General features: G+C 44.6%; 1 protein-coding gene across 1 annotated transcript in view; it reads left to right on the top strand.

Moving 5' to 3' along the window:
- Positions 1–4,391: 4,391 nt before the first annotated feature.
- The window catches only part of CLASP1 (cytoplasmic linker associated protein 1), a 269,429-nt gene continuing 256,536 nt past the window's right edge, over positions 4,392–17,284 (top strand). Inside the window, exon 1 of the mRNA XM_077830446.1 lies at positions 4,392–4,589. The gene's annotated coding sequence lies outside the window, so the exon portion shown is untranslated. The remainder of the gene's footprint in view (positions 4,590–17,284) is intronic.

Raw genomic sequence — 17,284 nt, 5'->3', positions numbered from 1 at the left:
TCACCATGAGACGAAACTTAAAAGCGAAATGACCTGGCTGAGTCACTCCCATGTTTGCCCAGGCGTCCCTGACCTCATCGAGGTCGGTTAAAAGAGCCCCCAGGACTATGTCAACGATGGCTACCAGTCATACTGCACTGTCTGCTGCCAAAAGGCAATAAACTGCTCCTGTGTAGCAATGCAGTACCATGTCTGCCAGCACCCAGGAGACATACGGTGACGGTTAGCTGAGCGGGCTCCATGCTTGCCATGGTATGGCACCTGCACAGGTAACTCAAGAAAAAAGGCGCAAAACGATTGTCTGCCCTTGCTTTCACAGAAGGAGGGAGGGAAGGGGGGCCTGACGATATGTACCCAGAACCACCTGCGACAATGTTTTAGCCCCGTTAGGCACTGGGATTTCTACCCAGAATTCAAATGGGTGGCGGAGACTGCGGGAACTGTGGGATAGCTACCCACAGTGCAACACTCCGGAGGTCGACGGTTGCCTCGGTACTGTGGACACACTCCGCCGACAACATGCACTTAAGAGAATTTGTGTGGGGACACATACAATTGACTGTATAAAAACACTTTCTACAAAACTGACTTCCATAAATTCGACCTAATTTCATAGTGTAGACATAGAATCAAATCTCATCAGACTGAACTGTGGTATCAGAGAGTGTGGTGGATTGGTGGTGGAAGTATCTCTGTAGCAGATTCAGGAAAAAAGAACATGAGGCTGGTGAGTGAATCCTCAGTGGCACAGTACTTGGTAAAAGATTTACGTGTGACGAGTGTAAGGATAGGTTTACGTGTGAAGAGTGTAAGAATAGTAAATTGCACGCAGCCCCTCCTGGGAAACATCATGAGAGCCCCTACGTTGAGGAAAGACAGCTGTTACTTTGACACTCTAATTTTGCTTTGTAATCTAAACTCTGTGCACAAAGGATAGAAATCTTATCATCTACATATGACATTACATTCAAAGTTGTATTCCATGTGGGGAAAACCTCCATCCTCCTTTAGCTGCATCCCTCCTGTCAGGACACTAACACTCTTTTCTTCTGTGTGTGCTGGATCCATGGGACTAAATTTCCAACAACTTAATTGATACCTCTTCATCCATGCCTTCCAACCACTTCTAAGAAGCCTGTTCTTCTCTGAAGTGTTCTGTTTATGCAGACCAGATGCAAGACTGTGTTTTTATCACATTGTACCAGTCATGCCTGCAGGCTTGCTGGGGCAAGGACATCCACACTTGTTTGGCAGAGTTTACACTTTAAGGAGCTCCTTAGATGCTGATGGGGCAATATAAATAACTTTGGCTTTACACTGTATACAAGTGTTAAATACAGAGGGCCAAATTCTGATCTCAGGAACACTAGTGAAAAAAAAAAATCAGACAGTTCTATTTGTTCAGACGGTTACCTGTGTGACGCTGTATGGAATTTGGGAGACACTTGAGGATATTATGAATATTAATATTGTAAAATTGCGATGTGCCATGTAAGATCTGCAAAAATGTTATAATTTGCCAAATATGATCATCTCATTTATGTTTGTATCACCTTTGTATATTGGGTTATAGATAGGTCTGTATTACAAAACTTGTGCTATGCTTCTGGGTGACTCTTCCAGACAGTTTGGCATCAGCACTGCCTATCCTGCTTGATGGCCCATTAGCTATACAATTGACCCATTGAGAGAAGGCAAGGGATACACCTTATGACTCAGCAAGGCATGGAGGGGCATGCCTATGGACAGAACTGTAAGACTTCCAAGCCATATGGTGGGCAGCTTGTGTTTGAAACAAAGTAAGCACTAGTTGCATGGCAAGACTATAAAAGGCAGCTATATCATCTCCATTTTTACTTCAGTCCTGCTTCTTACCTCTGAAGGAACTTTGCTACAAACTGAAGCTCTGAACAAAGGACCGAATGACCCATCCAAGCTGTGGATGTGTTCCAGAGAGACTTTCAAGCCAGCAACCTCACCAATACTCCTAGGAACCTCACGGATTTGAAGTGTTGTATTTATGTGACTGCTTTACCGTTTAACACCTCTCATTATTTTTTCTTTATAATAAATCTTTAGTTTTAGATACTAAAGGATTGGCTGGCAGCGTGTATTTTGGGTAAGATCCAAACCTATATTGACTTGATAATGTGGCTGACCCTTTGGGGTCAGAAGAACATTTTGTATATGTGAGCAGAGTTTTTTAAATAACTTCTCACTGTACTGGACCTAGGTGCTGACTGGGAGCCAGAGAACTGGAATGCAATAAAGGAGGCTGTGTGATTTCTTTTTTGTTTATTGATAACCAGTGTGGAGGAACAGAAGCAAAGTTTGTGACTGGTTGGGGAATTTAACTTCAGTGTTACCCACCAGTCTTGGGAGTATCTACTCTCCCTTTTGCAGCCTGTCCTGACGTTGGCATTTCCAGTGAGGGCTGCCCCAGGCAACAACCTGCATTTATACTGGAGTAATAGAGCTGAATTTGCATCACCAATTTCACATCTAGCTAGAAAAGGTTTCACACTGGTAATTGGATTTTGGCATATGCATTTCTGATTCTGTGGTTCAAATAGGCTCTCAGGTCCAGATCCTCAAAGGTATTTAGGGGCCTCACTCCCATGGAAATCAATGGGAATTAGGCACTTAATCCACTTTGAGGATCTGGGCCTTGGATACTACAGTAATGCATGGTGGTAGGAGACCTGAATATAGGTGGACTTGTTGACAGGCTAGTTTGAAGACTCTACTTAAACTTTTACCATGAGAGGCTTAACTGTGGATTCTGTGTCTGATACTGGATGGGCTTGTTTTACAAAGTGAATGAGGCCAGAGTCATTAGTGCTATTGACAGCATGAGCACATGGTTTTAGCAGCAGGAAACTGCTCCCCTCCCAGGAACACAGATGGTTCATCACCCCACCTCCATACCTGGACAGAGGGGATACACCCACTGACTCTATCCACCACAGGATGTTTACTGTGTGGGATTCATCCTCTTACTTCCTGCTGTGTGCAGGGAAGATGAAAGGCCCACACTCCATGGGCAGTGTTCCTCCCATATCCCTGGTGTGGCAGGGGCAATTAAAGCCCAACCCTCTCTGCAGCACAGAGATACGGGCCATATTTCCTCATCCTACCCAACCAGCTCAGTGGCAGTATTGTCAATATCCAGCATTTAAAAATCAAGAGTCAGGCCCTCAAAAATGGAAGATTAGCATAAAAAACATGTGTTTTAAACAATAAATGTGGTGTTCCTTTTATTTGTCTTCTGGTTTCTGACCCTTTGGGCCACCAGGGCATGACATGTTCAAGCTTTTCTTTGCAATGAGGGCCAGAAGCTATTTTTCTTTTAAACGATAACTGAGATTCTCCCCTCATCACAAGACTCCAAGCTTAGAAATTAATCAAATATCATAGGACTCATGATAAAATTCACATCAGCTGGTGACAGGGATAAATGTCGCACGGGCCCCGCCCCACAGCATCCCCTGGGGCTCTTTCCCCACCCCTATGGCCTATTCCATCGCTGTTCCTGGGCCTGCCCCGCACGGGTCTCTCTTTACACCATCGCCCCCAGGGGTCCCGCACCGCAGCGTCCTCCTCCAACAGGCCCCTCCTCGCGCCATCCCCTCCCGCACCGGTTCCTCGTTGCGGGTCCCTGCCCAGCGCCCCGGGGCCCGGCCGGGGGTTGTGTGAAGGCGCCTCTCACCCCCCCCCCCCCCCACAGCCTTTGGGGGTGCCCGCCCAAGGCCGCGCCGCCTGCCCTCGAGAGGAAAAGTGGGGGTGGGGCGCCCGTCCTTAAGAGGCCGCTTCCCGCCCCGGAAGTGACTGGGGGGACCTGCGCTCAGCACCACGGGAACCTTACCCGGAAGGCTTCCCGGGCAGCCGAGCTTCCCTCCCGGTTTCTCTGCCTCAGCAGCGCCCCCTCTCGCCCCGGAGGCGGCGTGGCTGACCGGGCGGCCCCCGCAACCCAAAAAGCCGCGGCGGGCAACGCTAACCGGCCAGTCTGAACGTTAGTGACGTGCAGCAACGGCCCATTTCGCACGCCGACTACGGAACCCCGCAGGGCGCGGGCTTAGCTCGCCCGAGACCCCGGCGGGCGCATGCGCAGATTGTACGCTTACCTCATATCAGCCACGCTTGGAAGACTTCCCCTCTCTCACCATGGAGCTCCGCGGGAGGTGTTTCCGGCCGCTCTGCCCTTCCCGCGGAGCTCCATGGTGAGAGAGGGGAAGTCTGCAACAGAGCGACACCCTAGTGCGCGTGCGTCCTGCTTGCTGGGGTGTCTTCTAGATTCCAGGGCCCGACAAAAATAGTGCGCTTGCGCGCTGGGCCTGCGCGCTTGCCGGGTAGTCCTTCCAGTCGGTGCTGAGTGCGCCTGCGCCCTGAGGCTTCCATTCTTACCCAGCCCCAGCAGCGGCAGCCTTGGGGCGGAGGAGCAGCAGCCGCAGCCATGCACTGCAGTAGGTGCCGCGGGAATTAAGCGGGATCTGCTGCTCCCCCTTCTACCGCATGCACCCTCTGTAACGTCCATGAGGCCGGTTTTACTTGCGCCCCCCCTCCCCCGTCTGCCCTTCCAGCAGCTCCAGGTAAAACCCCAGTGTCCTGTAGCATGGGGCTGATATGTGGGGGGAGGGGGCTGCAGTCAGCCCTTGGCTTGTTGGGGGGCAGGGAGGGGGAGGGGAAGCATTGTTTGGTGAAATCAATAGGTTACAGAGCTGCCTCTGCTCTGTGGCTGTGCTGGGCGCAGCTGGGAGCCTGACCGGGGCTCATGGTTGGGGGAAGTACATGGGCTTTCCAGCAGGGTTTGTTCCTGGCAGTTTCGCCCAGCTTATCAGTGTTTTAAAGTATTTGGTTTTTTCTAAAAATCAGGATTTTGTATTCAGTTGCACACCCATGAAAGAACAGACTTGGCAGGCACTGGCATTGTGGTGGCAGCCCACCGTAGGAAAAACGGAGGGACTGTGATGTCCAGAGGGAATTCACTTCCCTTGTTCCAGACATTTTAAAAATGGACAAAGCACTACAGAAAACAGTGTAAGGACGAATCCGGTACTGGGAGGGGTGGACTGCATGACCTAATAGGGCTTTTTCCTCTGATTTGGGGATGGGTTTTAGAAATCTAAACCGCGGGGGCTGGGGAGTACAGATTCAAGGCTTTTGTTTCATCCTTAACTCTCCCTGCTGTGCTTAGATCTGAGATTAGTGCGTGGCTGTATGTGCTGCAATACTTAGGTACAATGGGCGATTTTACTATTAGTTCCTTCCCCTGAATCTCCAGTCTGACAGTGTTTAGTTAGATCCTTTATTGTATTTCTTTATTTAAAAATCTGGCTATGTAATCTGAATAATTGACATAACAGCCTTTAATGATTGTTAGTGTGTACTACTAGATGTTCTCAATCTGTGGATTATCATGGTAGTGCGCTTGCTCTGAATTGTGTCTGTGGGATCAAAGTTCTGATCCATAAATAACCATCTCCCCACACAGTGTATGGTCAATAAGGGTTCTGTAATACTTTAATGCATATTTAGTAGTTGATATTGAGATTTGAGTAACTTGACAGTTTTTAATTAAGTACTAGTGACAATGTCTAAAGGCAGGAGGCTAGAGGACTAAATAACTTGTTTAATTCAAAGCTGTTTAGAGGGTGGTGAAAAGACAAATTATTTTGCTCATCTGCAGTTTAAAAGCATGTACTGATTTGAACAGATTAGTTCATAGTTTTTGGGGCATTAGCATGTGAGACCAGCTTTGCCTTACAGAAAGATAGAGATGCTAAATAAACCTTTTTATTTGCATCCGATGAAGTGAGCTGTAGCTCACGAAAGCTTATGCTCAAATAAATTGGTTAGTCTCTAAGGTGCCACAAGTACTCCTTTTCTTTTTGCGAATACAGACTAACATGGCTGTTACTCTGAAACCTTTTTAAGTTGCTCCTCAGGATCTGCTCTGCCCTCAGGTACATGTATGCCACTTCAGTAGGAAGGGAGTCTCCTTACCCCTTCCTTAAAGAACGTGTCTAAAAAGCAGTATTAGTGGACATACTGGATGGACACACTGCAGTAGGTTAGAGGCTATGCAGAAAGAGCTATATCCTGGAAGGTTTCAGAGTAACAGCCGTGTTAGTCTGTATTAAGAATTAGGACTGTTTAGATTGGTGGTTGACAGTTGTCACTGCTAGTTTGATTGTGAAGCAGAACTTGACAAAGGCTTGTTATTAAAATCTGAAGTAGGAAAATATTTGCTTGCAAGAGCCTACCTGCACACCGTATCTTATTAAAATAAGTGCAAAGCTTTAAGAGGATCCTGGTTTTTGTGTGTGCTTTGCTTTAAAAAGCACTTTTCATTACAGCTTAGGCTGGCTTCAGTTTTTACATTTGATCTGTCATTGTCACTCAAGCAATGTCTACATTATCACTTTTGTCGGTTAAAGTTATGTTGGTCGGGGTGTGAAAAAAACACTCCCTTCACCCACAAAAGTGCTGGTGTGGATAGCACTATGTTGGCAGGAGACTCTCTCCTGCTGACATATCTACTGCCGCACGACACATCTACCGCCGCTCCTTGGGGTGTGGTTTAATTATGCCAGCAGGAGAGCTCTCTCCCACCAGCAAAGAGTGGAACCAGCTGTCCCACTGTAAGGTTTGTAGTGTAGACATAGCCTCAGTACCCAGTCCAGCTTCCACTGATGCCTTTTAATGGGAATTTAGATCAGGCCCTGGGTGAGTGTGTCACTATGCTCTCAAATGAACTTACAGAGGAAAATGATAAAAGACAAAAACACCCTATCATCTGTGAGTGAACACTTTTTACAGAGTGATCACTCTATATTGGACCTATCAGTCCACATCCTCAAAGGAAACCTGCACAACATTTTCAGAAGATGAGCATGGGAGCTTAAATTCATAACTTTGCTAGGTACTGAAAATCATGGACTGAATAGAGACACTGGAGTTATGGCTTATTACAACAATCTATAACCTACTAATAACCCCACTGTCAGCTGCTCCCCCAGCCCCCTTTACAACTGGAGTTATGTTAATGGTCACCTTGAATAGCCTCTTGAAATGTGTGGTAACTACTTATGCAAAACAATCTGTTCCACCTTGATTTTGCAGTGACACTCTGGTATGTTTCCCAGACCTAAATGAGAGCTCTGTGTAAGCTTGAAATCTTGTCCATCTCACCAACAGAAGTTGGTCCAATAAAAGATATTACCTAGCCTATCTTGTGTCTCAGTACAGGGAGATAGGCTTGTTGCTGGACCAAATCCTGTAAGCGCTTGAATGGTATGCTAAGGCTCAACTTATGGGAAAAAAGACACAAAATAAGGGAGAAGGGGAAACTGCTATAGATGGATCTAAAGGAAGCCTGGACATAGTCATTTAGCCTACGTGTCTAAGACCTTGCCTACACTGCATTGGTAATTTGATCTAAGCTACGCAATTTGAGTTACGTGAATAGTGTAACTCACATCAACATAGCTTAGATCTACTTAACGCAGGTCCACACTACACGGTGTTGATAGGAGACGCTCTCCCATCGACTCCCCCTCTTCTTCTCGATCTGCTGGAGTACAGGAGTCGACGGGAGAGCGATCTGCGGTCGATTTAGCTGGTCTTCACTCAACCTGCTAAATCGATCGCCAGTGCATCGATTGCCACTCGTGGATCCCCTGGTAAGTGTAGACAAGCCCTAAGATATTTATACAGTTCCATTACTGTGATGTCTGAGCTCTTCATGGTCTCTAATGTCTTTATCCTTGCAACATCCCTCTGAGTTAGGGAAGGATAATTATCCCCATTTTACAGAGAGGGAACTGGGACATAGAGAGGTGGAGCCATTTGCCCAAGGTCACGCAGGATGTCTGCAATGGTGAAGCAAACTGAACCCAGGGCTTCCAACTCCTAGGTTAGTGCACTAAGCACTGGACCATACAAATCCCTCGCAAACCTCAGTTTCATGCGTTTCTGATAGTAAACAAAAGAGATCTCTACTTTGTTGCTTATGTAGGCTGAGCTGGCAGATGATGGGAGGGGCAGGATGCTGTCTCTAGCCTCAAACTTGTAGCAATTTTGTAAGATACAGCCACTAAAGCTACATTTTACTAAGTCATCTAAGCTGCTCATCTTATCTTCCTTGTTGCATATCAACTGCAACTTCTCCCAATGGTGCCTCTTTGGTGCTTCAGGAACTGAGTGGTAGCATCAGAGGTAACATAACTAATCATCGCTCCATCCTTCCCTCCAGTAACCCTAACCTGAAACACTGAGTCTGCTGCCTGACTTGGTTGTCTTCTCCCTGACGGTGCCAGTTTGGTACTGCAAGCAGAGGAATCTCTCTTCCTGCTGTATGTAATGAGCACCGTTTAGATGACATAGAACAGCTTTTGACTGGGCGAAGGTAAATGATTTTGCCTGAGCCAGGCATAACGTGGAGGGAGCCACAGTGAAATCTCCAGCCTTACCTTTAATAGATCTTGATCTGAAGGAGCCTCCCTATTCCAGTCCTGAACCCTGGGTCCCTCAACCCTATGGAGACTCCTCAGACCTCACTTAGTTTTATTTGCTGACTCACTTCAACCAATGGGACTGAAGTATGCAAATAAACTGGAGGGAGGGACTGGTGATTGGCTGAGTTATCTTGGTCAGTGCTCTTCTATCTGCAGCACCAAATGGTCACTGTGTGGAAATTGGATTTTTCTGGTTTTCTGATTGCCACCAAAATCCATAGGGTCTGTTCCATTTACCTAGAACGTTCTCTCAAATTTTGGAATTGATTGGACGCAGTCTTCAAAAGTTAATGCATTACAAATAGAGAAATGACATTGTTTCAATGTTAGGCCTCACTTCTCTTGGCCAATAACTTATAGTGTGACAAGTGAGACAACAGCATGTTTGTGAGAGAAAGAAATATGTTTTAGTAACCCATGTTACACTCTCCAGGGGGACAATTGTACAGGGTGCCTGCTGATAAAGAAACTAGACTGTCAAAATAAGTCTGTCTTGAAGTACTGTAGAAATCTTAAGTCTGAGCTGTGGATGAAGTATATCAAAAGCAGACAGAAATTAATGATAACTTTTCTTGGTTTGATTTTTTTGGGTTTTCCTATATGTTGGTCAGATCCTGTAATTCTTTTCTGTATGATACGGATTCAATCAAGGCCTGTTAGCAGTCTCTTTTAGATGGTGACAGCCAACTTGAAGTCTGGTTGGTTTCAGAATGAGTTATTGTTTCTGGTTCTACACCCTGTCCTGTAGGACCATACCAACTCTTAAGGTTTTACAGTCCCTCAAACAGGGGAAACCTATTGGAAAAATCTACACTTTTTTGCCCATTGAGACAGGGCCTGTGTGTGCCAAGAACACATCAGTTATTCTGTTACCAGGATGAATGGAGCAGCCATCCACCAGAGGAAGGGGGTGGGTGTTATGGCATCCTTTTCTACATAGAACTCTTATGGTTCTGACCACTTACTTAATGGCCTAGACTAGCTGAATGGTGCTTTCTACCTTGTTCTGTGTTCTAATCAGGTTCTTACACTACATCCATCATTGTGGTATCGTGGAGACTGATGAATAAGACTACGTTTTAATCACAAGTATTTTTAGTAAAAGTCATGGACAGGTCACAGGCAGTAAACAAAAATTCATGGCCTGTGACCTGCCCATGACTTGTACTATATACCCCTGACTAAATCTTGGGTGCTCTGGGGTAGGGGGCGGCGGCCCAGGAGAGCCGCAGATGTTTGTGGGGCGGCAGCCCGGGGTGGAGCGGGACATGAGGTGGCCCGGGACCCCTGCTGCTGCTGGGGGAGGATGGGGGGGCGCGATGGCCTGAGACTGCCCCAGCAGCAGCCAGTGCAGCTGGCCCAGGAGCTGCCCCTGGGCCAGCCATACCAGCCGCTGCAGAAGTCACAGAGGTTCCGGAAAGTCCCGGAATCCATGACTTCCGTGATAGACTCACAGCCTTATTGATGAATGAAATATGGACTTGTTCTTCAGCATCCTGCACTATAATAAGTCTCTCTGTAAAATTTAGAGACATATCACCTTCGTCTGGCACAGTTATTTCTTTTATCCAGGGATATTTTTATTTATTTATTTATTTATTTTATTTATTTTAAAAGAAGCTTAGTTAAAAAGGTTTCAACCACTTACGTTACAGGAGAGAAAGAAGGAAAGGTTTTATTTAAGGGCAATTTCAAACAGCTTTGGTCTTAGTTTGTGGACCTATTTCACTTAGCCAAATATCCGAAGGGTCTGATCCCCAGGGAGGTAGAATGCAATAGTTGGTGCATGGCTTACTAAATGTGGGGGTGGCATTGATGTTAATTTTTTAAAAGGAAGTGTCTTTAGATTATTGCAAGGTAATGGATCTTAAAAAATAATTATTTTTTCTATAGTAATTGCTGACAGTGGAAATAGACTATCTGAGCTCTAGTTCTAATACAGTAGCACAATCCTGCAGTGTTTTGATTTCAGATAACTTCTAAAAAATGTTACAGTAGATTCAATTGGAACTTAAATGACCTAAGACACATTTTTATTGGTCTTTGGTTTCTGTTTTTTTTAAGCAAACTGAGACAGACTTGAGCTGACACTGCTCCTTCACTGCAGATCTGATCAACATGGGGTCTGATCTAACTTGCGCATCCAGTAGACACGGAACAGAAGGCACTATCCAGGGGAGTGGGCAAAGGGGACCACCTTTGCACCGTCTGGATGCTGGGCTGATCTGTGGACTGAAGTGGCCTCCAGTTACTCTAATTTATGGCAGCCTATCCTAGACTATACAGGCTGCAGTGTAGCCCAGAACGTCTGTAGCACTTAGCAGTGCACCCCTGCCTCTAGTGGTCCCCCCTATGCTGTGTCTTGCAAGGAGGAGCAGTGTGGGGCTGTGTGTAGTGGCCCGATGCTGTGCCTGTACTGAAGGATTCTTTCCTCATCTACTTCTGGACATTTTATGGCCCCTATATACCACCAGAGGTGGGAGCAGAATCTACTTAAGCTAGAGACCTGTCTACAATAGATCTCCCAAAGTTGTTGTTAATGCTGATCTGACAGTAATAGGCAGTTTTTAGAAACTCTAGTGTAGACAGGGCCATTGTCTACCCTATTCTCAGGAATGCTTCCAAGGTTGGCCTACAGTTTCCACCATTGCAAGCAGCCCTGGAGCTGTTCTGGTGGTGCATTAGGACTCCTCTCTTTTAGTATAAAGAAAACCAGTGTGGGGAGAGAAACCTACGTGGAGTAGTGTTGGTCTGGAATGCACGGTCGGCCAAACACCATAACTGGAAAGCCACAGTTCAGTCTTGGCAAGACTTCCTTATGGAAATTGAGGCCTGTGGAATAAGTTGTTTCTAAAACTGCTGACTTAAAAATCTGCAATAAAGATATTAATGACTTTCTGGGCCCACGTGAGTTTTTTTTCTTTTTCCCCCCTCATTCAGTTTTGTTTCTTATTGGTCTTAATACCAGCAACAACCTGTTGTAACTAAGGTGGAACGACAGTCTTCTGTTAAATGTTACATATTTAACTCAACTGCTTAGGAGGAGAAGTACCTATGTAGTAAAACGCAGCTATAAAACCTATTCACTTAGACTCTGGAGCGGTTGCACAAATCTCTTCCATATGTAAATAACACATATGGGGGGGAGGGATAGCTCAGTGGTTTGAGCACTGGCCTGCTAAACCCAGGGTTGTGAGTTCAATCCTTGAGGGGGCTATATAGGGATCTGGGGCAAAAATTGGAGATTGGCCCTGCTTTGAGCAGGGGGTTGGACTAGATGACCTCCTGAGGTCATCTTCCAGCCCTGATATTCTATGAACACAAGGCTCTTTTGAAATGTAGACTAGATAACAAGGCTTCTTTCCTCTTCCCCCTCCTTTTCTTCCTCACCCTACCTCCCCATACATGATTCAAAGGCAGATGTATTTAGACCATTTAAAAAAGCCATAGCTTAAGATCCCGAGCTGAACACCCAGTGTACTGACATTTCATTTGCCTCCTTCACTCTCCCATCATCTGTTCTGCAGTTCTTAAGGGTTGGATGTGGCAAGATCTAGCTACAGTGCTTGGGTAGTGGCTGTTGACTTTGTTGCCTGTTGACTTCTAGGAGGTTGTTGAAAGCTTCCAAGCAGTTCTGTTTGCTTAACACAGCTTTAGACTTGGCCACAGCCTCTCCTCCGAAGTATGGTATGGAGTCAGAAACCATCAAGTTAGTATTTCTAGCAGCTTATTCTTTGTCCTCTTCTAATCTTAGAGAGAGTCCTCCAGAAGATCCCACAGTAAACTCACACTGCTCTCACATGGACATGTGGTCCAAACACAGGGATTCCTAATTTATAATCCCGCCCCCCCAACTCTTGTGGCCTTGGCAAATCACTTACTCTCTTCCAGTCCTTGGCTCCCTGCTTTCCAGCTGGGGCACTATCTACTACTTGGGGGTGGAGGGTTAGTTAAGGTTTGTAAAGTGCTTGGAAAATTAAAACTGTGGCCACCAGGAAGGATTTTCTTTGAGATGTTTTACCCAGAATAAATCCCATCTTTAGTCATGCCCTGTTGTTTAGCTTGAAAGTTGAGGAATGAGTCCTAATGGTTGGCTAAGACGAGTTCTGAAACTTAAAACAATGCCTACTTGATTTCTGTAAAGGATCAGACCTTTCTCTTGCCTGGAAAAAAACTTTTCCTATGTCCCATTGCTTTCATGCACGGGCACCTGCCAGACTTCTTGTGGCGGAGCATCCTGAGGAGCTCCCTTTGGTCCTTTGATAGACCAGCTCTGGCATTGTCCCCTCTCTTTTTTGAACTAATGAGAAGCTTCATGCTTCAGAAACCTCATGCAATAAATCTGTTTTACCTCAGGGAGTTCTGCTTCTTGTACAACACAAACAACCCAATTCTTGCCTGTCGCCTGTGCTTTACTAGCTTGTTATGTATTAGTAGGGAGTGCCAGAAGGATTTGTGAAAGTAGTAAGTATAGTAGTTTCATCCGAACCCATTATTGAGATCTCCTTAAAACCAGATTATCCTGCTCTCATGCTCATGTGTATCTTCTCAGAAAGTTGTCTTGCCATCTGTTGTGCACCCCCCAGCCCGAGAAAAAAGGCAAGAAAATAGCTAATGTTGGGTTTGTCAGTAATAGATATCTCAGAGGGGAAGGGTTGTCTTGTGCTTACGGCATTAGACAGTCTCTCAGCAGACCAGGCTTCAGTTCCCAGCACTGCCAAAGACCTCATATTTGACTTTGGGTAAGTCACTGAATCTCTGTGCTTTGGTTTCTCATCTGTAAAATGGGGATACTACTTTTCTCCCACCATTTGTCTCTTATCTTTTTGGATTATATACTTAGAGACAGTCTCCCCTCCAGGTACAGCTTACTTAGGGTCATAATCTTTGTTTAGGGACTCTAGCTGCTAGTGCAATTACAGATAGCTAATAAGGATGAGGTTCTCAAACTTTTCTGGTGTGGACTACCTCCCTTCCCACTGATGATTGTGTGGGCCACTTCTCTTCCCACTGGTGATCTACTTACATCCCCCTGGCAACTGTAGCAGTTTGCTTACAGGGGAAAATATTCAATGTATCTTAGCTTATTTTAATGTGATCAGGAAAAGAGGAGAACCAATAACGTATGACCCAACTGCAAGTCTCCTCAAAGCACTGGTGGTCCATGTACTGTAGCTTGGGTACCAGGGCTCTAAATAATTTGAGATAAGTAGTTATTAGTTTAGTCGAGATCAGTCTTCAAGATAACTTCCGTTTTAATAATCTAAAGGGGTTATATTGGAGAAATATTAGGTATATTTAAAACAGAGTTTCAGGGTGGATTGATTTAAATGAAAGCAATTTAAATCACTGATTTTAATCATGATTTAAATCAACAAGCAGAAAACCTTGATTTAAATAATTGATTTTAATTGTATTTTGCATTTGTACTTCAATTATTTTCGTAAAGAAAGGTTGATTCTCACTGGTTGGCAACCATTAAAACATGTTGATTTGCAAGTACTGTATATACTTGTTCATAAGCCGAATATTTTTGGTAAAAAAGTGACACATCAAAGAGCGGGGGTCGGCTTATAAATGGGTCTACACAAAATTTGATGATTATAAACTCTATGAAATCACTGAAATGAATATCTAACACATTGTCGTTTTGTTTACCTGGAGCGTTCGCATGCACGGAGCCCCTCGGTTCCCAGTGGCCATGGTTTGCCATTCCCAGCCAGTGGGAGCTGCGGGGCTCCATGCCTGCGAACGCTCCAGGTAAACAAAACATCCCGACCAGCCAGCGGCTTACCCTGACGGGCCAGGAGCCAAAGTTTGCCAACTCCTGAAATATAGGGTCAGCTTATGAAAAGGTCATTATAGTTTTTACTATTTTTACCTATCCATCTTGGGGGGTTGGCTTATAAATGAACGGGCTAATGAACGAGTATATGTGGTAAATCTAGCCTTTATGCTAAATTTGGTGCTTATTGCTAATGAGGAGGATACACTATCTACACACATTTATTTAGGCAATTATATGGATTCTTATTTTTTACCTTTTTATGATGATAGAAAATGGTGAATGATGCATTTATTTTACTAAATGACCAATTTTTTACTTGTAATTTGTGCCAAGCTCCCTTTGGATGGAAATTCAAATTTAACTAAAATTCACAAAACATTTCTTAAATTAAAACTAACTTAAATGTTCTGGATACATAAGAAAGCTATAGTTTATCAAAACATGTTTTGCATTTAAACCTAACTGACCTGTTAAACAAAGGGAGTATTATCTGTAGCTGATTGATTCAACCGATCACTTCTGGTCACCTTGTTCTTCAAGAGTTTAGAAATAATGGATCTCATCCTCTCTCATCTGATTTTTATTCATAAATTGGAAGAGAACAAACTTTCCTGCTTTTTGTACTCCTAGTCAGTTTCTTAACTTTGAATGAACTAGTTGTTGAACTGATCTAGTTGAATAAACTGGAATTAAGAAAATATTTTCTCTGCATGTGCAGAAGAAGCTAGTGCTGTCAAAAGCTGATTTAGCACTTCATCAAACTCTGGTTGTAGGTGCTTAGCCAGTGACTTCCACCAGGTCAGGGGTTTGACGTTCTTTAAAACTTCAGCAGCCACGTGTTGCTTAATATTATTTTTTTTGTATTTAATTTAGATGGTTATATGAGGTCCTCCAGGGATCTGTCCTGGGTCTGGTTCTATTCAATATCTTCATCAATGATTTGGATAATGGAGAGTATACTTATAAAGTTTGCTGACAATACCAAGCTGGGATGGGCTGCAAGTGCTGTGGAGGATCCAGTGATGGTGGCAAACTGGAGAAATGGTGTGAAATGAAGAGGGTGAAATTCAGTAAAGACAAATGTAAAATACTACACTTGGGAAAGAATAATCAATTGCACAAATATAAAATGGGAAATTACTGCTTAGGAAGGAGTACTGCAGAAAAGGATCTGTGGGCTATAGTGGATCACAAACTAAATATGAGTGAAGAATGTAATACTGTTACAAAAAGCGAACCTCATTTTGGGATGTATTAGCAGGAGGGTTGTAAGCAAGACATGAGAAGTAGTTCTTCCGTTCTACTCAATAATTTTAAGGCTTCAGTTGGAGTACTGTGTCCAGTTCTGGGCACCATGTTTCAGAAAAGATGTGGACAAATTGGAGAAAGTTCCAGAGGAGAGCAACAAAAATTAAGTGTTTAGAAAACATGGCCTACAAGGAAAGATCGAAAAAAATTGGGTTTGTTTAATCTGGAGAAGAGAAGACTGAGGGATGACATACCAGTCTTCAAGTCATAAAAGGTTGTTATAAAAAGGAGTTGATAAATTTGTTCTTTTTGTGCTCTGAGGGCAGGACAAGAAGCAATGGACTCAAATTTCAGCAAGCGAGATTTGGTTAGACATTAGGAAAAACTTCCTAACTATAAGGGTAGTTAAGCACAAGAATAAATTGCCTACGGAGGCTGTGGGATCTCTATCATTGGAGGTTTTTAAGAGCAGATTAAACAAACACCTGTCAGGGATGATATAAAGCAGGGGTTCTGATGACAAATTTTTAGTGGCCTCAGAATGTGGCCACCAACTCTTGCTGGTGGCTGTTCTCACACTTCATTAGCTTTAGGAAAACCATATAAATATGCACATATACATGTCCAAATCATTGCAATTTATTTATTGATAGCTAGTAAGTCTGTTGTGAAAAGTGATATTAACAAACCTACAAGTATCACTTTTTACAGCAGACTTACTCAGCCCTGGCAAGCCTGGGGACAAATTAAGTCCTGGATGGAGGGTCGGGGGAAGGCCAAGGGACGTGGGGGTTGGGGGAGGTAGCAGGGGGGCTGGAGCCTGAAGCCCTGCTGCCAGAGCCTGAAGCCTCGCAGCTGGAGGACGGGGCCCAGGAACAGAGCCCGAAGCCGTGTGGCCAGAGCCTGGGCCCTACCGTCGCATAGCTGGAGCCCAGGGCTGGAGCGCAAAATCTTATGGCCGGAGTCTGCTGCCCCGTCACCCCAGGGCTAGAGCCCAAAGCCTGAGCCCCACCACCCCTAGGAAGGCGGGGAACTCACTGGCTGCTTGCTCCTACAGCATTGTGCCCCAGGTGACTCCAGAACGGGACAGGGCCCAATCCCTGCTGGTAGCCCCAGCAACCAACACCGAGGGAGTGCATCTAGGAGAAACAGGGTGGGGGGTGGATTGCTATTTTGCCTCTCCTCCCATCACAGTCCAGGAGACTATGGCCACAAGAAAAGCCCCTCGTGGCCGCATTTGAGAAACTCTGGTAAATAATACATAGTCCTGCCTCAGTACAGGGACTGGACTAGATGACCTACAGAGGTCCCTTCCAGCCCTGTATTTCTGTGATTCTGTGATTAAAGATTATAAATTTAGGCCTTGACATAGGTATGTCAGTTTCAAATTTAATTTTTAAATAGGTTTATTTTAAAAAAACAACCTATATTTACTTTAAATAAAATCCAGGTTAAAAGAAAAATCCAGGGTTTTTTTTTTGTTTTGTTTTTAAAGACAAATTGATTTTTATCCACCCTGCCTGGTTTGCTTCTTAATGTTTGGAGAGTTGCTTTTACTCCAGTTTTCAGTCACTAGCACAATGCCAGTTAGCAACTCTGAGTCTTAAACTCAAAATTAAATGTTAAAATTTGCTGCAATTCCTTTATTGCATAAGTATGGTTATTTGTGCCCTATAAGAACCTATGGCATTTTCTATGCTGGGTGTTTAGCCACTGCTGTAGCTACACCAAC

Source organism: Eretmochelys imbricata, chromosome 11 (assembly GCF_965152235.1).
Source record: "Eretmochelys imbricata isolate rEreImb1 chromosome 11, rEreImb1.hap1, whole genome shotgun sequence".
NCBI classification, from domain to species: Eukaryota; Metazoa; Chordata; order Testudines; family Cheloniidae; genus Eretmochelys; species Eretmochelys imbricata.
This window is presented reverse-complemented; position numbering and strand designations above follow the sequence as displayed.